The sequence below is a fragment of the Narcine bancroftii genome, chromosome 9 (assembly GCF_036971445.1).
Source record: "Narcine bancroftii isolate sNarBan1 chromosome 9, sNarBan1.hap1, whole genome shotgun sequence".
NCBI classification, from domain to species: domain Eukaryota; kingdom Metazoa; phylum Chordata; class Chondrichthyes; order Torpediniformes; family Narcinidae; genus Narcine; species Narcine bancroftii.
This window is the reverse complement of record NC_091477.1, coordinates 98,425,260-98,452,805: the sequence shown is the minus strand read 5'-3', so window position 1 is coordinate 98,452,805 and position 27,546 is coordinate 98,425,260. Positions and strand designations below refer to the sequence as shown.

Here is a 27,546-nt window from a genome sequence, read left to right as displayed (position 1 = left end):
ATTTTACCTCTTCCTTTTTCCCCACTCAACTCTTTGCCCGGTCTCACTGCCCAAAACCCTCCTTTCACATCCAGTGACAATGCCACAGGGTTCCAAGACAAAGGTCTTTCCTTGTATAAAGCTCATTCAATAATGCTTGATGTCCTGAACCTTACAAAGGGTGGACCTTCCACCAGACTGGTCATTGGCAGGCTCATGAGCAATTGGTTTACATTCCACTCCAGGTGCCATGTCTTGGTTTTGTGGGATGAAGTTTGAGTTACTGGAGAGGAAATGGACACAGATCTGGACTGAGAAAGGGATTTTAGATAGTGAACTCTTGTGGAAAACTTTTTCATTACAATATTAAAATACTGGAAATACTTTTAAAGAATTAATAAACATAAAGAAAGCCAAAATGAAACAATATGAAATAGATGACACTCATCAAATAATTATTTTGCTCTATTCAAATGATTGGAATTACTGGCCCAGTAACAGGATGGTGGCACCTCAGGTCGTCAAGTTTATTTTTTCTGCATTTAATATGTACAAACAATGAAACAGCTTTCTCTGGTCCTCAGTGCAAAACTCGCAGATACACAACCAGAGATAACACACATACAGACAAACAATACATTTGCAGAACAAGTATTCATCAATGCAAATAAATAAATAAATATTGCTTTGTGAATATGAAGGTTTTGAATGGTTGGTGTAGGCAGCTCCTTTGGTCATTCAGCAGTCTCACTGGCCTGTTGGTGCTGGCTCTGATACTCCTGTATCTCTTTCCTGACAGGAGCAGTTGAAAGATGCCTTATGTGGGGTGGAGGGGTCCTCAATTATTTTCTGTGCCCTCTTCAGACAAATATCCAGTTAGATCACGTGGCTGGAGTGGGGGTGGGGAGGGAGACTCCACCCTTCTTGTCCTGTAGATTGACTTCTGATCCATTTCTCTATAGCAGTGGTTCTCAACCTTTTTTTTCCCTCCCACATGAAATATTCCTTACCTAATTGACTCGTTATGTGCATTGTTTCATTCTTTGGCTTGGCTTCGCGGACGAAGATTTATGGAGGGGGTAAAAGTCCACGTCAGCTGCAGGCTCATTTGTGGCTGACAAGTCCGATGCGGGACAGGCAGACACGGTTGCAGCGGCTGCAGGGGAAAATTGGTTGGTTGGGGTTGGGTGTTGGGTTTTTCCTCCTTTGCCTTTTGTCAGTGAGGTGGGCTCTGCGGTCTTCTTCAAAGGAGGTTGCTGCCCGCCAAACTGTGAGGCGGCAAACTGTTACCCCAAAAGGAAATGGGCCAATGACAATTTTTCTCAAGCGAAATATTTCAGAAACAATTGGGTCTAGAGCAGTGATTCTCAGCCTTCCCTTCCCACTCACATACCACCTTAAGCAATCCCTTACTGATCACAGAGTACCAATGGCATAGGGATTACTTAAAGTGGTACGTGAATGAAAAGAAAAAGGTTGACAACCACGGCTCTATAGCAGCCATACCACAAGGTAATGCAACCACCCAGAATGCTCTCAACAGAGCTCCCATTTCAATCTTCTCAGGAAGTGCCTTCCTGACCAGAGAGGAGATGTTGTGTGGCCATGATAGGTCACTTGTTAAATGGACTCCAAGGAGCTTGTTGATATCACTGTCATAGGCAAGACATGTGATAGATCAGTTTCAGTCCATGTTCTGAGGTGAGATACGAATCAGAAGTTTACTCTCCTAAGGAATGAAGACTAAGGAAAGCAGACAACACAGCAGAAATAGACAATATAAATACAAACAGTACATAAGCAGGACAAGTATTCATCTATACAAATAAATAACTTGTGTTTCATGACTATGAGAGTCTTGGATGGTCAGTGTGAGCAGTACTTTTGGTCGTTCAGCAGTCTCACTGCCCATGGGAAGAAGCTGTTCCTCAGCCTGGTGGCTGGCTCTGATATCCCTGTATCTCTTTCCTGATGGGAGCAACTGAAAGATGCTGTGTGCAGGGTGGAAATGTTCCTCAATGATTTTGTGCACCCTCTTCAAACAATGAGCCCGGTTGACCACATCAGTGGGGGAGAGGGAGACTCCAGTGATCATCTCGGCATGAAGATCCTCATCACTGAGGAACAGTTTCTTTCCATGAGAAGTGAGAATGCTGATTGACCAAAGGAACTGCTCATACTAACTATCCAAGACTCTCATGACCATGAAACAATTATTTATTGTATAGAGGAAATATTTGTCCTGCATATGTATTGTTTGTCCGTATGTGTCTGTTGTATGTCTTCGTGTTTTTCACTAAGCAGGGCCAGCGCAACCATTTCGCCAACTAGGCAGCCACCTAGGGCACTGACTTCAGAGGGGTGCTGTGGAAGAGAGATTCCATCAGCTCCAGCCCCTCTATAAGCACACACATCAGTATGGTAAGATGGAGGGAGGAAGAGGCACGGCACAGATCAAATGTCACAAAAGGTATTACACCCACCGCTCAGCCCAGTCCAGCACCCCCAACCCCCCCCCCCCCACCCCCAATTCCCACTCAGCCCAGCCTAGGGTGAAATATAGTCCGACACCATGCATCGAGGACTGGAGAATTCTGTTTTGTCATGTTGTACAATTGATGACAATAAACTAAGCTTGACTTGATTAGGAAAACTATATCCTTTCAAAACTCTTAATTTTGAACAGGTGTCACCCTCCCTTTGACTTCCTCCTGTAAAATGACCAGGTAGGTAATTAATACATTAAATATAAGGGTGATTAATGGATCACCATAATCCTCTGCATCAGTTTATCTTGCATCTGTGATATTTTAGTGCCTGTTTTAGTGTTCTACCTACAGCTAAAATGTGAAAGTCCTTCAAGGCATGCAGGACTGTTTGTTCAAATAAGTTAATTCAAAATCTAAGTGAAATCAGGGCATACCGGCAGCTTGGCTAAGGGACAGCATACTTGACAGCAGGTTCTAAAATCAAGCTTAACTACTGCCAATTATGAACAAAGAACTTGCAGGGTAGCATACTTAGAATATATTATTCCTTGCATTTGAACAAAATCAAGCCATTCAGAGATTCCTTGCCGAAATACAATTTTAAATTTTCAATCATATTTATTTTTAATTATTCAAATCATTTTGATCTGACTTTAAAAGCTGTGAGCTCTCGAAAGGCCATTAGAGCAGGGCTTCAGGATCTGCTGTTAGATGCCTCATTGCTACTTGTAATGCTCAACTTCATGAGATAGTCATGGCAGCCAGAACTCAATGATAATTGGATCCCCAGAAATACATGAAAAAACAAGAGCTGCAGGAAAAGAATAGTTAGTGACCATAGGCAGTGGAGTAGGTTGAGCAGGATTCTGCCCATTAGTTCATAGTTTCCTGAACTGTGAACATTTTTCTGCTCGTAGATCATGGCGCGTTGAACTTGCTGCCAAAAAGATCAGAGAATACGGCTTAAACCTTGAGGCCGATAAATTTAACTCACAGACAGAATGTCTCCTCCTTCGGCCACTTCAAATACTTGCCGTTGGTACTCAAATAAATCAGGATGATCCAATCAAATATTTAACACAATAGATGAGGTACTGTCCTGTCAGAAAAATAATTGTCATAGTAAATAAAATATAAATGCACCCTAGTGTCTATTGTGTTTAGATTTGAAGTGGTACGAAGGAAAAGAAATATTGAAAACTTTAATGAATGCGTTAGCCTTCAGGTCATTACGATAAATATTGGTTGTCAACGACTGATACATTTTATAGGTAGCCCAGACTCAATGGCTGTAGTAAATACTAGTTATCAAATTCTTCACATACACTGTATTTAGGCTTCAGCAAACGTTCACTGAATAGGAAGTACTTCCACACTCCTTTGGTCTGCTCTTAATTTACTGGGCTTTGAGGTTACTGAGTTTTCTTGAAAATGTATTAAGTAGCAGGTTGCTCTTTCAGCAAAGCATTTAATACATTGTTTTAATAAATGTGCTTAGAACAGAAAACACACATTGTAGCAAATGGATTGCAATAGTTTCCAAGTCCAATTAGCAATTATCCAACAGTGGGCCAGATTTGAAAATAGGTGATTGTGGTGAACTTAGATTTTATAAACTGCAGTTATGTTGGTGTCGATTTAACTAAGGTAGGGCACCTAACAAGACCCACAATTAGTTTAATTTGTCCTTTTTTTTTAAAGCTCTATTTTGTATGTTAAACAGCTGGAAGTAAAAGTTGATTTAACTAACTAGGAGTGAGTGTTGCTCACTCCTAGTTACTGGATTTGAAGTGGGGGTGGGGGTGGGGGGAAGGCGAGGTGTACTTTATTGGATGTGAATCTTTCTTCTTTCTCTTTTTTTCTTCTTTCTTTGGCTTGGCTTCGCGGACGAAGATTTATGGAGGGGGTAAAAAGTCCACGTCAGCTGCAGGCTCGTTTGTGGCTGACCAGTCCGATGCGGGACAGGCAGACACGATTGCAGCGGTTGCAAGGGAAAATTGGTTGGTTGGGGTTGGGTGTTGGGTTTTTCCTCCTTTGCCTTTTGTCAGTGAGGTGGGCTCTGCGGTCTTCTTCAAAGGAGGCTGCTGCCCGCCAAACTGTGAGGCGCCAAGATGTGAATATTCTTTTAAGAAATATGCGAACCTGACAGTATGACCAAGTACATATTTGTAACAATGATGACTGCTGTTGTTTGTCCTCAATAAATGGTGTTTGGTTAGCAACACTATCCTTGATACTTATCGCACTAAATAACAATGTAAAAAAAATCCCAAGGATACTGCCCTTTGAGAAGAAATTGACTTAGGTTTGCCGAAGTTTAAAGGAGTGAGATGTGCTCTCCCTCAGATGTGTAAGATTTTGAGAGAGTTTGACAGCAGAGATGACAAGGGATTGTTTCCTGCAGCTGATGAGGAGAAATTTCTTGATGCTGAGAGTTCTACATCTTTAGAATTCCTTACCTCAGCAGGCTAGAGATTCTCAATCACTAAATACATCCAAGGGAAAAATTTATCAGCATTAGTAGTGGCGGAGGACATGGACAGCAGAGCAAATTTGGGGGATATGATCAGCCATTGTCCCAACACATGCCCCAAACAACAAATTCAAAGGACATTTGAACCAGACCTACTATTTTTCACTTTTAAAAGGGTTGGAAAAATTCAATATCAAAGCAGGTGTTCAAAGAGGATTATAAAGTGATTGTTTAAATTGAGAAAGAAAAAATGGAAATGTGGAAAGGTTACAACTTAAGAAAGCAAAATTAATTAAATATAAAATTTATAATAGCTTATTTTTCAGGATGGAGTGGTTTGGCGACACCAATACCCCCAAGTGTAAAGCCTGCAAACGGTGGTGGATATGCGTAGGACATCACTGGTAAAAACCCTCCCCATCATATATGGGGAGTGCTGCCGTTGGAGAGAAGCAGCAATCATCAATTATCCATGCCACCCAGCAGAGGCTCTATTCTCGCTACTACCATCAGGTAAGAGGCATAGGTGCTAAAAGACTTGCACCATCAGGTTCAGAACAGCTGCTACCCCTCCACCATCAGACTCCTCAACAACAAATTCAATCAGGGACTTATGTAAGGACTCTTACTTGTATATATATTTTTTTACGCTCTCTGTGCTGCACGGTCAATTTTTTTTACATTTCTTTATTAATTTATATGCGTACATTGAGTCACTTTTTATTTGCGCTGGCAATAAGTGGTAATTCTGCCTCTGACAATACATCTGAAAATTTGAATAGCAATATAATATAACCAAGAGGTGTTGGTGTTCACTATATCCAATAAGAAGTTGATGTGTCTGATTACATAAGAACACAAGATGCAGGAGCAAGGCAAGGAGACTGGAGGGTAGCAAAAATTGTGCCTTTATTTAAGAAGTACTGCAAGGGCAAGCCAAGGAACTGCAAGCCTGTGAGCCTGACATCTATGGTGAGTAAGCTGCTGGAGAGAATTCCAAGGGAAAAGATCTAACAGTATTTGTATAGTTAAGGATTGATCCCCTACCAATCTGATCATTCTTTTTGAGAGATAACTAAGAGGATTGGGAAGTATAGTGTGGTGGAAGTTATCTAGTGGAATTTATAAATTGATAAGGCCCCACTTGAGATGTTGATCCAAGTTAGATCACTTTCAATCCAGGGTGAACTAATCAATTGGATTCAGAATTGGCTTGGTGGTGGGAGACAGAAGGTGGTAGTTGTTTGCATGATTGGATGTGCCATGTGGTCTGCGCTGGGACCACTGTTGTTTGTCATCTATATTAACTAAAGACAGTGTCATTAGCAAGTTTGCAGATGACGTCAAGATAGATGGTATTGCAGGCAATGAGGAAGGTCGTCTTCATTTATAGAGGAATTTACATTAACTGGGGAAGTGGGCTTAAGAATGGAAGATAGAATAAATATGAGGTGATGTATTTTGGAAAATCAAACCAGAGGAGGACTCACACAAAAATGGTGTAGCATTGTGGAAAAAGATTCCTAGGGGTATACCGTGTCTGCGTGGATCTTCTCTGGGGGCTCTGGTTTCCTCCCACCATTCAAAATGTATAAGGGGTGCAGATGAATGGGGTGTAAATTGGGTGGCACAGACTCATGGGCCAAAAGAGACTGTTACCATACTGTATATCTAAATTTAAATTTAGAAATTGCTTCGCCAAACAATGAATATGTTTGCAGAATCTGTGCTGGAGAATGAAGTGGATCAAGTTGATCAAGCCTCAGTGAGAACATACTTGAGTAAGAATGATCAATGCATTATGAGGTACAGATTAATCAGAGGGAAGAATAAGAACAAAGGTAAAATGCAACTTCTAAACTAGAAGGCGGCCAAATACAATGGGAAAAGAAAGGATCTGTCCAGGCTAAAATGGAATCTTTGATTGTCAGGGTATCAGAAATTGATCAATCTTTGACCTGAGGATGGTGAGACATTTAGAATTCAGCAGAGAGTCTAATTTTAGATTTCAGAATTATTTAATTATCAGAATACATGAATGGCATCACATACAACCCTGTGAGCATGGCAGAATTACCACTGAATGGTAGTGCAAAAACTGTTACACAGCATATACATATAAACAAATAAAGACCTTGATATGCCATAAGCAAGGACCAGACTCATATCATTCTATAGGCTTTTATTAACAGAAGAAGCCACCTCTACTGACCAGCGGGATAAGTTGGATCATCTGTTATACCAGTAGGATGGAGCCAATGTGCAGTCATAACCAATAGCAATCAGTCAGCATAATACATTACATCACTACAGACCTGCAAGCAGATAACAAATGTAAACCAACTGATGGTGCAATACAGAGAGAATAAAAAATAAAATCAATAAAGTGCACAAGTAAGAGTCCTTAAATGAGTCTCAGACTAAATTTGTCATTGAGGAGTCTGGTGGTGGAGGGGTAGCATCTGTTCCTGAACCTGGTGGTATGAATCTTGTGGCACCTAGACCTCTTTCCTAATGGCAAAATAGAGTCCAAGATTAAACTTGCAGGGGATATAGAAACTAACTGCAACATTTTTGTAGGTATCCAAAGAGAAAGAGACCAGTTAAAGCAAATGTGGGTTCCTTGCATACAGAATCAGGAAAACAAATAAATAATGAAGAAAAAGGAAAATGGAAGATCAATTGAATAAATTCTTTGTCTACACAAAACATGCAGACACATAACCAGACATAACACACATACAAACAAATGAAACATATGCAGGACAAGTATTCAAATATACAAATAAATATATGAATATTGTTTCGTAACTATGAGAATCTCAGATGGTTAGTGTGAGCAGCTGCTTTGGTCATTCAGCATTCTCACTGCCAGTGAGAAGAAGCTATTCCTCAGCTTGGTGGTGCTTGCTCTAGTAGTCATGTATCCATTTCTCAATGGAAGTAGCCAAAAGATACTCTGTGCAGGGTGGAAGGGGTCCTCAGTGATTTTGTGCGCCCTCTTCAGCCATCAATCCCAGAGGATTACATCAATAGGAAGGGGGGAGGGAGACTGCAGTGATCTTCTCTCCCACTCTTATGGTCCTATGGATTGACCTCTGATTCATTTCTCTGCAGCAATCATACCAAATTGTGATGCAACCTCCCAGAACCCTCTCAATAGAATATAGACATAATTATTACCATTTATTATGAATAATCTTAAAGAAAAATAGTATTTCTAAATCCATCAAGTTAAATCAGTAACCAACTCATGGAATGCAACAAAAAAAAAATCTCAAGGTGCTGTAGATGTGAAATAGACACAGATAATGCTGGAAACAACACATCATGTCAGGTAAGCAATGGTGGAATAAGAAACAGGATAACATTTCTGTTAGACCTGTTTCTCCGGAAATTCATTGAGATTTACCCCCCCCCCCCCTTTTGGTTGACTACTCCTTGTGCTAATTTCTCTTTAAATGCCCTTTAATTATCTTATCAAACTAGATGCAATTGGATAGGGGGGAACATGAACTTGAAATTAACCCAATCTGCTGGAGGACCTCAATGAGCATCTGTGAGAGAGAGAGAGAAAAAAATCATGGTCTACATTCGGGTTGAAACCCTCCATCCACTTGGGTTTCGGCCCAATCCATTGACCATCCTTTTTCTCCCACTGATGTTGCTTGACCTGCTGAGTTCCTGCAGAAGAGTGTGTTAAGTTGCAGATTCCATTATCTACAGACTCCTGTGTGCCTCCCATTTACTTGAACCGTTTGATAATATTTTTATTTAGTGTAGAACATTTTAAATTGCTTGCCAGTTCCACATCATGTCATGAAAACTGATCCTTTGACAATATTCACGGTTTCACATTATCATCGGCATTAGATAATTTGATAATTTGCCTTTTTTAATTTCATGTCAATTGTCAATAAAATAAGTGAAAATTGTAACAGTATTCAGAAGTGGAAAAACATTTGGAAAAAATGGTAACAGCAGTAGTGTTATTACGTGAATTAAATACAATATTCGTATAACTTTAATATAATCCATACTTATAGATTTATAATTTTATCATATAGATTGAACCAGTAGTTTAGGCTTGACCTGGAGGTAGAAATCTGACTAAATGGTCAACACGATAGTTAGAACCATAACCCTCTAATTGGGTCTTGTCTAATTAGTGTTATTCAAGTGAAAGAATCAGTGATAATTGGTAGTACATTAATTTAGAATTTATGATTGCTGGTTATATACAGAGAGCTGATAGAGTTACTATGGTGAGTTAAATTTTCATTGCTGTGCAATCTTTTGATTCCCACCAACCCTTTCTGATTAACTGTACTAGCATATTGACCTTGCTGAAAACCTTAAAACTTAGAAAGAGATTTGTTTCTGTTCTGATGAAATGCTTCTCTCCTCCAAACTTCAAGTCCCAGATTGAGTCGTAGATTTAACCTTGTCAGGAAATAACTCGGCTCTCCGAGTGCATTGGAAAACCTTGACGAGCGGAGATTGCTGCCGATGGCTATTGCCCACAGGCACAACTGCTGGAAGTTCCCCACACCCAGTGATGTGGGAAAGCATCTGCCATTACTACTCCTGTGAGTGATCAGAAAGTTGCTGTTCTGGAATTGATTCAACAGACAAATTTTAAAAAAATTTAAACTGACTCGATAATCCAATATTTAAGAAATTTATATGTAAATATATCAATAAAAATAATTATTCTAGCACTGATATTTGATGACATGTCACACCTCCTCAGAGTCCTTAGTGTGCCTTCTTCGTGGATGTCTCAACGTGCAGGCTTCAGGAGACAGCTTCTGAAATATGGACTCCCACCAGTGCCAGATTCAAATATGAACTGACCCAAAGCCTCATAATCTAGGGGGGAGGGGGGGGGGGGCTCAGCTTCCCCCCAAAAAATTTTTAATTACCATTAATTTTATTTCATTTGTAATAATAAAAGTCAGGAATGTACCTAGTCCAAAATAATGTGTAAACACAAGTCCAAAATTCAGGAGGACATTGAAGGGAATGCCGAACACATTCGCCTTTGATTTGACTATCTAGGTCCAGTTGCTTAGTAACATTAAACACGTATGTATAACAGTTGCACAAGTTTTCTTGCGGGATTTTTCCGCATGGCCGATTCTCAACTTACGGGAATTCTGAATTCTTTGCAGGATTACTGAAATCACACATGTTGGCGAGAGCACTGAGATTACTGTCTATCGTTATAGCAAGGGTTTTGAGAACAAGTGAGAATTCTTTTATATCCTTGTGAATCACAATAATATTCAACTTTCAGTCAACATGTCCCAAGATCGGTTTCTGATCTGAGCATTCTCTGCATAGAAAATGATAATCTGCGACTTACTGATTGATAATTGATACATAATTGATGTTTGCATCCAAAAAAAGCTTGCAACTTCTGACTTTGTATATAATGTAATGTTAAAACATAGCTATGAATGTTCTTTGTGAAATTCTTCATCAATTCCATACTTTTGTAAACTTACTAAAAGTTATAAACAATTGTTTTATCAATGCTAAAAGTTCAGCAATCTTCTACTTTTATAGAGTAGATAATGAAGAGAACAAGGTTTTGCTTCTCATGATCAGATGTTATTATGTTTGGGCCTCCCAGGGTCTCATAGCCCAAGGCCTCCAGTTGCATTTATCCGGCACTAATGCCCAGGAACCTGAAGGTAGTAACCCTCAACATCTCATCCCATCAATCCTGACAGATGTGTGGTACTCAGGCTCACCTTTCTGAAATCAACAATAAACTCCTTGGTCTTAGCAAATTCCATTTGAAGGTACTCATTAAATAAACTAATCTCATCTCATGCCTCCAAGAATGTCATTTTCTTTGTCATTAATAGGCCCTAACCAGCCTCTTGCCACCTATTTACCATACATTTACATTTTGGAGGAAGATCTCAGTTTTCACTCATGATAACTGCTATATTATCAAACATCAGCATGCAATAAGTCTTCCATTCCCTGCCATTTGAATTGAAGAGATGCACTCTGGAAACACTTTATGACATTCTTTTTGTTCTGTTTACCATCTGCAGAATGTCTGTATGACAAGAGCTTTTGCAGGCTCAAGGATCAGATGAACTTACTGTTCTAACAGGAAAAATGCCACAATTTTTGGCTCTTGTGGAAACAAAAATATTATTGAATATTTCAGATATTTAGGTCCTGCCATCTCCAAGAAATTTTCAAATGACCAATCAGTAATTCTGGCACCACAGGGTTAGTGCTAGCTCTCTAGCTGTTTAGGATCCACGTTCATGATTTAAAATTTAAAATTTTATTTACAGTATGGTGGAAGTGCTGCCCAATTACACCCAAATTAACATACGTTTTGGAGGATGGGAGGAAACCGGAGCACCCAGGGAAATCCCATGCAGACATGAGGAGAATGTACAAACTTCTTACAGACATCGTTGGATATGAACCCAGGTTCATGGGGCTGTAATAGCATTGCGTTAACCACTTCACTAACCGTGCTGCCTAACTGAACTGCAGCAAGATTCACTGATGATATAAGAGTACAAAAGGATTTGTGATTTACTTTGATAAGGGAGGGGAAAAGAATAGGATATGATCTTATAGGACGGTGACCATGGCAGTAGACAAGCGAGGGGCTCAGTGGCTGAAGGCTGTTGGTGATGCGGTCGAAAGACTCGCACAGGCTGCAGGAGCCAGGTGCCAGAGCCCTGTGATTTGAGAGGGTGTTGAGGGTAAAAATGGCTCCTGAAGGGCCTCAAGTGCTGAAGGCTTCCTGATCATATCTGAGATATGGATCTGGAGATCAGGTTGCCAACAGATAGAGGTCTGTGGAGCTGTAGAAGCTTGTAATACTGCAACCAATGATGTTCGCATATCCCAAAATTAAAACTGCTAATTTTGATTTTAAAAATCTGAGGAACAGATAAGGTAGAAGAAGATAAATATTCCTTCAGGAGGAGGAATCTAGGACATAGATCCATAGTCTAAAAATTCTGTTGAAGTTAGGAAATACCACAATGATTTAGAGCTGATAAAAGTTTGAAAATCTTTCCCTCAAATGCCAGTTAAAGATTAGTCAAGTAATACTGTAGTTTTTAATCTGAGAATGAAATATTTCAATTAAACTACAACATGAAAACATGCGGAAAAGGTGGTAAATGGAGTATTCACGGAGCTGCCTAACAATTGACTAACAATCAAAGTAACAGAAAGGGAATTTGAAAAGTATTTATTTTTTGACATAGTGAGTAAAGAACAGGAGAGTGGGACTCATCACATAATTATTGAAAACCAGGCGTGAACTCAATCCACAGAATTTGCATTGTGCCTAATGATTTTATGTTATTTTAGATTCCACACTGATTAAATTTACATTAAAAGGTAAGGTACATTTGGATTAATATCACTGGACAACAAAAATTTTGCTTCCCGAACACTTTTGGTTGTATTTTATGAATTTTGGGCTGCTAATCGTGAAAATCACCTTAAATTTTCCTATCATGTATCGCTTTTTTTTAGATCTCACTTATTCTTGTGATTACTTGTCATATTTTAAGTCTACCTCAAGCCAATAAAAGCACAAAATGCAACATGTGATTGAAAATTAATTTTCTGCATTTGCACTTGGATTTCTTCCCTGCTGACCTTGGTGCAGTCAGCGACGAAAATGGTGAAAAGTTTCACCAGAATCTTCGACCATGGAAATGCAGTATCAGGGTAACTGGAATCCATCAGTGCAGGCTGACTATTGTTGGACACTGACAAGAGAGGCATCAGATGCTGAGTACAAATGAAAATCAGCAGCTAAACATTTTTTAGGTCAGTTGAACTAACACAATATGGCAGCGTCATTATGCAATCGAACATGCATAATGTTAATTTAATGTTTCTACAATTTCCTCCGTGAAATTAGCTGAACTTATCTTTGTGTCCAGCTTGAAGTTGTCTATCACAATCCCTAATTTATTTTCAGGAAGCAACTCATATCCAAGCCTCCCTGTACATGGACAACATTGCTGTCTTCTGTTCAGACACACAATTGGTCTGCAGACTGATCAGCATCCGCAGACTAATCAACAGTTTGAGTCTGCATTGGGCACCAGATTAAAACAGAAGAAGAGCAAGCCAATGCTCTTCAGTAACTTGTCTGAATAGTTCACCATCACCTTCACAGCTAGATCTGAATACCTGAAGATGTTGGGGATCAGGTGTGAAGGGGCGGAGATGTACAACGAGAATTGATTGGATTGGATCGCAAAGGTCTACCAGAAATTGGAACTGTGGGCCTTATGCTTCCTCTTAATAACAGTGAAAAGTGTATTGATCAAGTGTGAGGTGCACTTGGTACTGCTGTATGTGGCGCAGGTGAAGCCCATCCCATGCACCTCTGGCCTGGCAGTCACCAGAGCAGACTTCTGCTTCATATGGGGATCCAAGATGGAAAAGATCCAAAGAGTTTCCATGTACAAGTCATCTGATAATGGAGGCAAGGGCATACCTTCACCCTGAATACCACCTTAATTTGTGGCTGCAACAAGCTCTGCACAGAACCATAAACCAAAGTACAAGGCCACCAAGTGCCACAATTTGGCGAGGTTCTACCTGTACCAGGTATTGTGAAGGATGGACTTGGCTCCACTGCTGTAGAATATCCCAGGCAGCTGGACTTGGCCACACCACCTAACTTTCCAAGAAAAGGTTTTTCCAGAATAATAGCTTAGCTGTTCACCATTTACATTGATGGTTTGGAAGAGGGGACAGAGTGTAGTGTAGCCAAGTTTGCAAATGATACTAAATTGAGAGGAAAAGCAAATTGTACCGAGGGTGTGGGAAGACTGCAGAAGGATATAGTTAAGTTAGATGTGTGGGCAAAGGTTTGGCAGATGGAGTGCAATGTTAGTAAATGTGAGGTCATCCAATTTGGTAGGATAAATAGAAGAGCAGATTATTATTTAAATGGTGAAAAACTGCAGCATGCTGTAGTGCAAAAGGACATGGGAGTGCTTGTGCATGAATCATTAAAAAGTTGAGTTGCAGTTATAACAGGTTATTAAGAAGGAAAATGGAATGTTGGCCTTCATCACTAGAGGAATTGAATTCAAAAGCAAGAAGGTCATACTGCAACAGGTACTAGTGATGCCATACCTGGAGTACTGCGTGCAGTTCTGGTATCCAGATGAGGAGGGATATACTGGCCTTGGAGGCGGTCCTGAGGAGGTTCACCAGGTTCATCCTGGAGATGAGTGAGTTGATCTACAAGGAGAGACTAAATCACCTGAGATTATGCTCACTTTAATTCAGAAGAATGAGAGGAGATCTTATAGAAATATACAAATTTATGAAAGGTATAAGAGAGACGCAGGAAAATTGTTTTCACTGGTAGGTGAGACTTGAACTAGGAGACACAGCTTCAAGATTGAAGGGAGTAGATTTAAGATGGAAATTGTTATATAGAGAATTTAGGTTAAAATGACTTAAGTTAAAATGTGATGGTTAATCATAAAAAGGGAAGCCAGAACGGACAGGGAGCTTACTAGCAGCCAAGGACAAAAGGTTCAGCTGGATATGTTTTTTTTTAAACCTATCTTTTCATGGTCATAGTGAGAGACATGCAGGAGACAAAAGATTGATAAGAAGGGTGAGAAACAGAATTTAGTGTATGTAGAGTTCGCAGCGTACGTAACGAACGTGATAATTAAAAATGCAGTTGTACTTAGAATGCTTTTGCAATACTAACCAATTAAAACAGTATTAATAAGAAGGGGAAGGGCAAACAACAAGGGTATAAAAATGAATGCACTGTATGTATCGGGGCTTAACTGGTGAGAAGCCAGTTGAGTCCAACTCTGCAGACTTGTAAATAAAGCTTGTCGTGTCATCAGTTTTAAAGAGACTCATGTGTGAGAAGTTTTATTTCTGACAAATGGGGGCTCGTCCGGGATCTACACTCCGGCCGTGAGGGGAAGCGAGAAGAGGGACATCGGAGGTGGTGCACCCCGCTGAGTTCAGCGGCTCCTAGTCCCTTGCTCGTCGCTTCGGGCGGCTTGAGCGAGTGGTATCCGGACAAGGTGACACGACAAGACGGAGAGGAGAAGGGTGACGGTTCAATCCCCGAGAAGACACCGGTAAGTGACGACTTACGATTGAGGTGTGGGGATTGGGTAACAGGTGTAACGGGATACACCTGTTTGGATAAAAAAACCTAACGTAATAGATCAGGTATAGAGCTTTTGTCGTGGCGTGAGGACCCTGTCGTGGGACTCTAGGATAGACCCCAGGGAAACCTCGGCGGTAACCGAAGGAGGGACAGCACCTCCGACGAAGTGCCGAGAAGAGAGGGGTCGACCCCAGGGAAACCTCAGCGGTAACCGAAGGAGGGACAGTACCTCCGACGAGGCGTCTGAGAAGAAGGGAGTAGGGTCCAGAACGAGAGGGTCCTCAGCAACGATAAACGGATCTAGGTGGGAAAATGGGAGGATCAAAATCTAAGGGCTCGTCTGAAAATTCAGAACAATTCCTGGGAGTTCCCCTTGACAGCCCTTTGGGGAGAATGTTTGAAAATTGGGATAGTAAAAGATATCGAGACAAAAACAAGAAAAAGATGGTTCAATATTGTCTCCTTTGGTCGAAACAACCTATTAAAGGTTCCTCGGTCTGGTGGCCGAAATTTGGATCTGATGAGGATTGGGTTAGACAAGCATTAAACATATATGTAAATTCGAGACCAAAGGTGAATCAAGAAGAGTCAGCATATGCATTTTGTTGGGTTCCCTGGCCAGGATCCTTAACAAAATGTTTTAAATTGAGGGTAGCGGGAGAAAAGAAGTGGGAACCTCTGGACAACCTTCCCCCTCCTTATATTCCCCCGGTGCCTACTGCGCCCGAGGAAAGCTCATTACCGGAGGGGAAAGGTGATGAATCTGATTGCCCCGAAAGGGGCCGGGAAAAAAAGAATGAATTAAGGGAGTCGGACCCTAAACTTCCACCGGTAAACCGACCCTGGACAAGATCCCAGACTGGTCCAGGACCATCAAAGTTTTCAGTAAGCTTAAATCCCCTCAGGGAAGTTCCTATGGGAGGACCGGGAGGGGGAACGGGATATGTGAATGTTCCCCTAACTAGTACAGAGGTGCGGGGATTTAAGAAAGAAATGAAAAAGTTATTGGAAGATCCTATAGGACTGGCCGAACAGCTCGACCAATTCCTGGGACCCAACACATATACGTGGGAAGAGATGCAGGCAATAATGGGAATATTATTCTCACCCCAGGAGAGGCAGATGATTCGACGGGCTGCCCTCCTCATGTGGGAATATGAACAACCTGGGGACCCCAGACCCCATGAACAAAAATATCCCTTAAATGAACCCAGGTGGGACAAACGAACACCCGAGGGATTGGCAAGTATGAGACAATATAGAGAGTGGACAATTAACGGGATACGGGAGGCTGTGCCAAAGGGTCACAATTTCACCAAGGCATTTGGGAACCACCAGGGGAAAGACGAGTCCCCTACTGATTTCTTGGAGAGGGTGAGAAAGAATGTCCAACAGTATGCAGGCGTGGACCCTAGTACACCAATGGGTGAACAGCTTATTCGAATTGAATTTGTTTCCAAATCATGGCAGGACAATAGAAAAAAACTAGAAAAGGAGGAGGACTGGAGCGAAAAACCCCTAAGCGACCTGTTAAAAAAGGCGCAAAAAGTATATGTGCAGAGAGAAGAAGAAGATCAAAAGAGGGCGACAAAGGTTATGGTACAGACTATCCGACAGATGAATGCCGAATCCAGAGGGGAAAGAAAACAAAACCTTCCTCTAAACAATCCAAGATATCCAAGAGAGGGAAGACCCCGGAGGTTCGTTAAGTGCTATTACTGCAATGAGGAAGGACACTTTAAGAGGGAATGCCCCCGATACAAGAGGGAATTGCGTGCCCTCGAACTTATGGAAGAAGATTAGGGGGGTTAGGGGTTCCAAATGTTAGGGACCAAGTATAAGAGGGAACCCCTGGTAAAATTAAAAATTGGTCCCAAGGGAGAAGAGGTGGTGTTTATGGTGGACACAGGAGCGGAACGAAGTAGTGTAATAACTGTGCCAATCGGAACTGAACCTGTAAAAAGTAATTTGACAATTTCTGGGATAGAAGGGGCTCCCAGAATGGTATCAATAATTCCCCAAGTAACAGTGAAACTGGAAGAAAGAGAAGGGGTACAAGACCTCTTGTTGTTACCGTCGGCTGGATTTAACCTCCTAGGAAGGGACTTACAGGCTCTCCTAGGTTTGGGTGCTCTCCCTGTAGACGGAGAAGTGAGAGTCCACCTCTGTGCTTTAAAGGAAGAGGATGAACGGCAGATTGACGAGAGAGTCTGGTATAAGGAGGGAAATCGAGGAGGTCTGGACATCCCACCTTTACATGTCACATTAATACCAGGTCATCAGCCGGTAAGGAAACGTCAGTATCCTATTTCTTTGGAAGGGAGAAAAGGGCTACAGCCGGTAATTGAGACTCTAATATGAGACGGACTATTAGAAGAATGTATGTCACCTTATAACACCCCTATACTCCCAGTGAAAAAGTCAGATGGATCCTATCGCCTAGTTCAGGATCTAAGAAGTTTGAATGCTATTGTTCAGACCCGCCACCCAGTGGTGCCTAATCCCTATACTATTATGAGTCGGATTCCCCCAGACCATGAGTGGTTTAGTGTTATCGACTTGAAGGATGCCTTCTGGACGTGTCCATTAGAAGAGGAAAGTAGAGATATGTTTGCGTTTGAATGGGAAAATCCATGGACAGGTAGACGGAGACAGCTTCGGTGGACTGTATTGCCCCAAGGGTTCACTGAATCTCCGAACCTGTTTGGACAAATGCTAGAACAAATCCTGGTGGACTATCCACAATCTGATGATTCCCAACTAATGCAGTATGTGGACGATTTACTATTATCAGGACCCAAGGAACAAGAAATGAGGGGAGATACAATTAGACTCTTGAATTATCTGGGGAAAAAGGGTCTACGGGTGTCCAGGAACAAGTTACAGTTCGTTGAAAGAACTGTGGTATATCTGGGACACCAGATAAGTAAAGGACAGAAACGGATTACCCCTGAACGGATTGTGGGAATCACTAGAATGCCGTTACCCCGTAATAAGAAGGAAATAAGACAATTCCTGGGACTCTTAGGTTACTGTAGGTTATGGATAGAGGACTACTCAGCTTTGGTGAAGTTTATGTATGAAAAGCTGACAAATGAAAATGAATATCCATTGAAATGGACCCAGGAGGAGGAGGGATGGTTTGAGGACTTGAAGCATCGCCTGACACGAGCCCCAGTACTCACTCTGCCCTCTTTAAAACAGCCCTTCCAGCTATTTGTCACTCATAACCAAGGAACAGCTGTGGGAGTTTTAACACAGGAAAAAGGCGGTCAGCGACACCCAGTGGCTTTCCTTTCCAAAATGATGGACCCAGTGTCTCGCGGATGGCCGACGTGTATCCAGGGAGTAGCGGCTGCTGCTCTGTTGGTAGAGGAAGCACGTAAACTTACTTTTGGAGGAAAGATGACTGTGTACACCTCCCATTCTGTGAGTGTTTTATTAACACAAACTGCCCATTAATGGCTGACTGATTCTCGCATATTAAAGTATGAAACCATTTTAATGGTCGGAGAAGATCTACAGTTTGCAAAGATTAATAGCTGCAACCCAGCTCAGTTTTTATACGGCAGTGAAACAGAGAGAGAGGTGGAGCACGACTGTGTCGAGTTGACGGATCTTCAGACCAAGACCCGAGAAGACCTTTGCGATACTCCGCTGGGAGAAGGATATGAATTCTACATTGACGGCTCCGCCAGATGTGTTAACGGAATGAGAAGAAGTGGGTATGCTATAATAGAAGGAAATACTTGGAAAGTAGTAGAATCCACGAGACTACCCGGAAGCTGGTCAGCACAATCCTGTGAACTATATGCCTTGCAGAGAGCCCTCAGAATACTGGCAAAGAAAATTGGAACGATTTACACTGATTCCAAATACGCATACGGGGTAGTGCATACCTTTGGTAAGATCTGGAAGGAGCGTGGTCTAATTACATCAAGAGGAAAGGAATTGGCACACGAACAGATGATTACTCTGACTTTAGAAGCCTTGACATTACCCCAGGAAATAGCAGTGGTCTACATACCAGGCCATCAGAGGGGAGATACCCCGACAGCAATTGGAAACAGACTGGCTGATGAAGAAGCCAAAAGGGCAACCATGCAACAAGAAGTCCGTTTGCTGACCTTAATCCCAATAAGACAAGGCATAAAGAAGGCTCCCATTTTCACTGCTAAGGAAGAAAAGGACATGGCTCAGCTGGGCGCAAACCAGCTGCCTGATGGAACATGGAAGACACCAGATGGAAGAATGGTTCTAAATAAAGAAATAACTCGCAATATTTTAAAACACCTGCATCATCAGAGCCACTGGGGCACCCAAGCCTTATGTGACACAGTGCTTCGAGAATATGTGTGTAAAGGAATCTACACCTTGGCCCAACAGGAGGTGCAGAATTGTCACCTATGCACGAAAATTAATAAGAAAGTAATGAGGACAAGGACCATGGGAGGTCAACCATTAGCCATACGCCCTTTTCAACGTATCCAGATCGACTTCACAGAGTTACCTCAAGTCCAAAGATGGAAATATCTGTTGGTGGTAATAGATCACTTTACCCGATGGGTGGAAGCCTTCCCAACAGTAAATGCTACAGCCTCTACAGTAGCTCGCCTCCTCCTAGAGTAGATAATCCCCAGATATGGTATAATGGATTCTATAGACTCAGACAGGGGTCCACATTTTTCTTCAAAAATCCAGCAATTGATTTGTAATACATTACAGGTCTCTTGGAAATTGCATACCCCTTGGCATCCACAAAGCTCAGGGAGGGTTGAACGTATGAATGGAACCCTAAAAATGCAATTGACAAAATTAATGGTGGAAACTAAAATGCCTTGGATAAAGTGTCTGCCTCTGGCTTTATTGTGAATTCGTACTGCCCCACGAAAAGATGTAGGGTTGTCCCCTTATGAAATGATGTTTGGGCTTCCCTTCTGGAGTACAGTTGAGGGGTGTCCCACCTTGGGGGAAGGGGATATATTTGTTAGGAACTATTTACAGGCACTGTCACGCTCTCTTGCAGATTTACGAAAGAGAGGACTATTGGCACAAACACCGCCTCTAGACTTTTCTTTACATAAAGTGGAACCAGGAGATTGGATTCTCATCAAGACCTGGAAAACTGAAAAACTCCAGCCCCAGTGGGAAGGTCCATACCAAGTTCTCTTAACTACAGAGGCTGCAGCACAAACAAGAGAGAAGGGGTGGACGCACGCATCCAGATTTAAGGGACCTGTAGAGGCGCCTCAGGACCCTGATACGAACTCAGACTGGACTTGTGTTCCTGGAGAAAAACCTCTTACTTTGCGATTTCGCAGAAAGACTTGATTCACAATGTTATTGTTATGTTCTTTGATTTTTCTCAGTTTGCCTATGTCTTTATCAGGTGTGAAATGTAAGAAATGCAGAGACACAGTGGTCCTGTTTCAGGACCACATTTGGGGAAGAAAGGAGGGTAATTTTATTTCCCATACCTCAGTTCCTGAGAAATGCTGGGCAGAAAATACCACCCAACATCCATATACCCCTTGTGTGGAAAAATAAGGAAATAATATGGGTCATTATATACAGATTCCTAATAGCACTCCTTTCCCTCTTAACGGTTGGAAGGGTGACTCAGGCCCACCATGCCCTGATGGACTCTGGTTTTGCATACACCAGCGTACTGTTCCAATGAAAAGTTCCACTCCACACTCGAAAATGCCTGCCCCTTTAAGACAGCCGGACTTAGTTCGAGTCCATCCAAATAACCATGAAAGTTTCGGTAATGCAGTTGGGGGAGATAACCTTTTTGTAGATCTTGCAACTAAAATTGCAGGAACTTTTAATGTAACCAATTGTTGGGTCTGCGGGGGTCCACGGATGTCAGAGCAATGGCCTTGGTGGGGGGAGTCCCTCAATTCATTGACCATGATTTCCCGAATTTGGACAACTAACCGAACGAGATGAAGAGAAACTTGGTCTCTCTCTAACGTCCCCTCTGGTTTTTATTGTCTCTCACGAATCGGCAAATACCCAGTAGGAAAAAGTCCCTGCAAGGCTGTATGGATTCGCATTTCGCCTGGTAATTTCATTTGGTTTCCTAAACCCCTGACTTGGTTCTTATCCACTGTTTTTAAAACTAATTGCCTACCCCTGTCTAATAGCAGTATTCAGCTTTGGAATTGTACCAGTTCCACCATCACAGGACCATACCAATCAAACCCCACTCTTAAAAGAGTTTGGGAACGGGGATATGGAGTATCCCCAAATGGATTATTCTGGGTATGTGATAATAAAGCTTATACTCGTCTCCCCTTACAGTGGAGTGGAACTTGTTTCCTAGGAATAATCCGCCCAGAATTTTTCCTCCTACCCCACGATCACGGTCATAAATTAGGAGTGAAGATTTTTGATACATTACACCGTCAGCCCCGCTCTAGCACGGTACATTTGGGACAATGGGGAGATGATTGGTCTCCAGAACGCATAATTCAATATTATGGTCCCGCTACATGGGCTCAAGATGGATCCTGGGGTTATCGTACTCCTATTTATATGTTAAATCGCATTATTCGCTTGCAAGCAGTCCTTGAAATTGTTACAAATCAAACAGCTTTAGCCCTGCAATTACTTGCATCCCAGCAAGGTCAAATGTGCTCTGCTATATATCAGAACCGTCTGGCCCTAGACTATCTCCTAGCCACAGAAGGAGGTGTATGTGGAAAGCTTAATTTGACTAATTGCTGCTTACAGATTGATGATAATGGCCAAGCCATTCGAAAAATCGCTGATAATATTCGTACTTTGTCCCATGTACCGGTTCAAACCTGGCATCCTTTTGCAAAATTAAATTGGATGGACAAATGGTTTGGAGGAACCTGGTGGCGTACCTTATTGTGGGTCATCGGAGGTATTTTATTCCTCCTACTTATTTTGCCCTGTATTATTCCCTGTCTACGCAGCCTGGTGATTTCCATGGTCCAACAAGCTATGCAACCAGGGGGACTGGGAGACCCCGTTAGAATTTTACTTCAGCACGAGATTAATGTATCATGAAACGTTTCTCTTCCCCAGGTTAAAATCCCCATTCATATCTATATATAATACACACATTTTAAAGAGAGAAAGGGGTGGATTGTTATATAGAGAATTTAGGTTAAAATGACTTAAGTTAAAATGTGATGATTAATCATAAAAAGGGAAGCCAGAACGGACAGGGAGCTTACTAGCAGCCAAGGACAAAAGGTTCAGCTGGATATGTTTTTTTTTAAACCTATCTTTTCATGGTCATAGTGAGAGACATGCAGGAGACAAAGGATTGATAAGAAGGGTGAGAAACAGAATTTAGTGTATGTAGAGTTCGCAGCGTACGTAACGAACGTGATAATTAAAAATGCAGTTGTACTTAGAATGCTTTTGCAATACTAACCAATTAAAACAGTATTAATAAGAAGGGGAAGGGCAAACAACAAGGGTATAAAAATGAATGCACTGTATGTATCGGGGCTTAACTGGTGAGAAGCCAGTTGAGTCCAACTCTGCAGACTTGTAAATAAAGCTTGTCGTGTCATCAGTTTTAAAGAGACTCATGTGTGAGAAGTTTTATTTCTGACAGGAAAATTGTTTTCACTGGTAGGTGAGACTTGAACTAGGAGACACAGCTTCAAGATTGAAGGGAGTAGATTTAAGATGGAAATGATGAAAAACTGTTTTTGCAAGAGAGTAGTGAATCTGTGGAATTCTCTGCCCAGGGAAGCAATTGAGGCTACTTCATTAAACATATTTAAGATTCAGTTAGATAGTTATTTTTTTAAATAAAATAGAAATTAAGGGATATGAGGAAAAGGCAGGTAAGTGGAGTTGAGTTAATGATCAGATCATCCATGATCTTACTGACTGGCCAAGTAGGATCGATGGGCCAGATGGCTGACTCCTGCTCTTATTTCTTATGTTCTTATCAGGCAGTGGTCAGCACAGAACATCCTGCAGATACCTAGAAATGAAGACTCAATGGACATGGTGGAGTGGCTCCCAAAGCAAACCATCCAGGTCATCTGTCAAAATGCCTCACCAGGTATTATAAACAAGCACCAGGACTTGGCCTGGCTAGTGGTAAGATGGATCCTTGCGGTCACACCCTTCCTGTGCAATCAGAACATCACCCAAATGCATGTTGTGCCCGAGATGACTACAGTGGAGTGGAGTGAATGCAGATTTTCTGGGAGTGTTTGGAGAAGGATGCAAGGGTCCTTGCCACAGTTCATCCTAAGCTATTCCCAGGGGGGCACACAGAATTAGACATCCAGAACTGCTGGAAGACCATCAAAGTGCAAGACGCACTTTGGTCGGCCCAAAACCTGCTGGTCTTTCAGAACATGAAAATGTCAGTGCAGGAATGCTGCAGGAGTACATGCTGGGGGATGCATGGAGGCTTGGGGAAGAATCACAGTTTGGAATCCCTCACTTACTGGGCACTGAGGGGCTGAGACCAAGGGAAAACACCTCAAACAACAGAGGGGGAGTAATGACAAGGAGCCATGGTGAAATCAACGCTGCTAAATAGAGACGAATGTAACAATATACAATGAAAAAAATGCATGGATATGAAACTAAGGGTGTAGACACTTCAAACAGTTCTCTATTTATAAATAATTTATCATTAATAAAGTCGATTTTTGATTTTTGAAAATTGTGTGGTATGGTAGCTGCAAAGCATCAAACCATGCAGAGGATCATTAAAATGCCCTAGAAGATCTCTGGATTCACCCTTTCCTCTATTGACGACATTCACCAGATGCATTGTGTAAATAGAGCGTGATGGTTCCCGCCATCCATTATAGAATATATTTGACCCATTACCATCTAGAGAGAGGTATAGGAGAATCAAAAAAAATGGACTGCTGGCTGGGAAATAGCTTCTTCCCACAGACAGTGAGATTGATAAACCTTGGGTTTCTTGTAATTGAAATTGAATAAATTATTCCAGAATATTTATACACATTTTTATGTTATAAGTTGATATGTGATTATTATGGGCTCATTGAGAAATGTATAATGTGTGTGCACCATGGTCAAGAGAAATGCTGCTTTATCTGGCTATATATGTACAATCAGATGATAATAAACTTGAACTTCATCTCTCCCTGTAACTGTGTCATACTTGTTCTACTATGTATGAAATGGCGACTGGTCTGCTTGCAAAACAAACTCTGTCACTGCATTTTTTAAATATATGTGACAGTAAATTTGAACATGACCATTACTTTTGGGTTTATCAAATATTCAGCCTGTTCTGCTGAATCTTTTCAGTATTCTCATTTAAATTCAGATTTCCAGCATCTTCTATTTCTGCCCCCTTACAGTTCCAACACTGCTTCCCCTCCCTCCTTTCTCCTCTTCAATTCAGCTCACTCCATTTATTGATCACCTGCAACTCCCAAACCTTCAACATCTTTCCTCGTGCACCAACACCATTTAGGTCATTCATTTTCTCACGGTTTCCATTCCCCTTGTCCCCTCTCCATTTTGAGCAACATAAAGTTAAGAAGGACAGCAGCAGATCCTGAAGTTGAATGCAACATATTTGAGTGCTGGAGAAACTCAGCAGGTCACCCAGCATCCATAGGAAGTGAAGGGTAACCCACATTTCAGGCCTGAGCCCTTCATAGACCTAATGGAGTTGTATAGCATTCTTTCAGCATTACCTTTGTTGTCAGCCAAGATTAAGTGTTCAAGTTCTTGGAATCTCTGGAATCAGAGGTAAGAATGCTATTTGTAACAGAAATATTGTTTGATTGATGCCTTAAATTCCCTCTGCAGTGCAAGGAATTGTTGGGATCCAAAACCATGGTGTTAACAATTTGAAACATGGCCAAAAATGGAAATACTTAAAAACAATACATGTTCAAAGGCTAGAATTTCCTCCAGGACTTGAACTATTCACTGCATTGATTCCTTTTTTCTTGCTGAGAGTTCAATCTTCATCAAAAATGTGCAGTGATGGAAAAGTTTAATTTACGCGAAGCTCAAAATTTTGAGAGTCTCTCACTTTTTTCAGTGTTTTGATTGACATTGATGGGGATTTCATATGCAGATTGTAGTTAACATGTTTAAAAGCCAAGTATGTAATTGCTTCGAACATTTATTGACAATGTGTCTAAAATTTACCAATGAAATGAATCAGTTGAATCACAAATCACTGCAAGGCATGATCAATCAATTCTTTTGCTAATTATGTGCTTAAATTCTCAACTTTAACAAGAAAGTCTGATCTTTAGCAACAGCCTGCTTTTCCTGAGAACTTCAGCTAATTTTCTGCTCCACTGGCAGTGGAAAAATATCGTGACAAAATTTATTTACTAAATTCCATCCTATAATTTTTACACCAAGACCCCTACACACCTTTACGGTACAACTACAGTCCAAATTGACCACAGGCACTCCATAAGAAACTGGGCTAATGAATAGGGCATCCACCCATGTTCACCCCCGCCCCCCTCCCCGACAAACTCCGCAACACAGGAAGGCAGTGTAAAAGTGCTTCCTGTGTAAACGGCCACTCCCGAAGGTAAGTGGGCAATTTTATTTTTACAGAATTTTTCCTCTATTTCTGTGTAAAAATCATAGATGATGGAAATGTTCCATTGCACATCCAGCTGATCTTTTATGGAATTGTCTTCAATATTTAAGGCTATTCAGTCAGGTTCTTTTTTTTAGTGGAGCACACTATTTCTTCAAACAAAATTCCAAACCACTGGAGAAAGCTTACATTTTGCTGCATAGTTCCTTGGACTGCATAGTTTCTCAGTCCAGAACCTGGTCCAGAAATGTTTTTCCCACTCTAAGTTGGATCAATGAAAATTCAGCACAGTTGATTTCTTTCCCAAGCTCGGGCAGAAGCGAGAAACTGAGAACTTTGGAAGATCACTATTGATGAGTTTTCAGTTGATGTTCATTTGGTGTTTAGCCCTGTGATTAGCACTTGCCCATCTCCTCTCAGGCCTTTCATTTCCCTAATTCACATTCCCTAGTACAGCCTCTTTTCTGATCTATTTCTCTCATACTTCTCCATGTCATTTGTGCAAAAAATGAAGTAGAAACAAAAGAAATAAGGAAACAGAGGACAAATAGAAAGAATTTTGTAACACAATCCGATTCTGATTCTCAGTATCAAGGCCACTTACTGAGATATTCCATGATAAAAATTAAAAAGAATACTGTAGATGCTGCATATCAAAAAACAAAATTTTAGAAATATCCCGCAGGTTAGATGGCATATTGGAGGTGATAATCAAGTTAACTTTGTCGAATACTTATTCTCTGTGGGTCAAAATTAGCTTCCTCTGGATAACCATTTTAACTCCTGTAGACAAACCATTTCGGTAATTTGAACATGGCTACAGTCAAATGTTGATCCTCAGCATCATTGTTTGGATAAAGCCAAACATAAACATCACCCTAACCCTGGACAACTTTCAACAGAACATGAACAATGAGTTTTCTAATTTTAGGAAAGCCCCCCCACACCATGCTCCCACTTTAATATTTTTCTCTTTTAATTTCTCTCTTCCCCCACTCCCCTCTTCTTGATAGTAGAGTGATTGGTAGAGGGAGTAACTATGTTTATTTTAACATAGAACTTGCATGACTTTTCTGTTCCGAAGTGTCTCCCTATCTTCTGGGAGTTGCCATTCACACAGAATCGCCCAAAACTCCAAATATCCATATCACACGGCAAGTTTACACAGATACCTGAAGTATGGTATTTAAGGAGGCCAGATAATCTATTCATTAGCCCATTATTCATGGATCTCTTGCAGTTCAGACTGCAGGCGATCCATGAAAATAACTAGGGATTTCAAGAGGTAAAATGTTGGAAGGGGAATTTGTCCTTATTCCCATTCCAAACTTTTTTTATACAGACTGTGTTCCGGGAAATTGGGGATAATTTCCTGGGACGCAGCAGCTGTGTAAAAAGTAAATACTATCTTCCTTCTGATATCAAATTTGGGCCCTCCCCTTGATTCTTTCCCCTTATATATATGCAATTTCTCATTTTAATCTTAATCTTGATAAAGGGCTCAAAACCAAAACGTTAACTGATCATTTCTACCCATTGATTCTGTAAGACCTGCTAAGTTCTTCCAGCACTTCTTTGTCTGTTCAAGGTTCCAGCATCTTTTTGTGTTTATTTAACATTAATCTTTTTCTTCCTTCAGACACAGCTTGGTCTGCTGAGTAAATCCACCATTTTCCATTTTTATTTTATATTCCCAGATAATTGGAAGATTGATGCATTGGTGCTTCCTTTGAACATTTTCCAACTCATGGGAAAATATTGCTTTGTAAAGAGTGCTACAAACACCGAACCATTAATTGCCATGGTTTTGGCAAGAGGCATATCAGCCGACTCCAGGAAATTTCCTATTAAATAGGGTGGAAAGGTTAAG

At 41.2% G+C, this 27,546-nt stretch overlaps 1 long non-coding RNA gene across 1 annotated transcript; it reads left to right on the top strand.

Annotated features, from left to right (window-relative positions):
* The first annotated feature begins 14,453 nt into the window (after positions 1-14,453).
* Positions 14,454-22,682, top strand: LOC138742507 (uncharacterized). The gene is made up of 2 exons (XR_011344224.1): positions 14,454-15,080; positions 20,139-22,682. It is a non-coding gene; the product is annotated as an uncharacterized lncRNA (long non-coding RNA).
* The last annotated feature ends 4,864 nt before the right edge of the window (positions 22,683-27,546 follow it).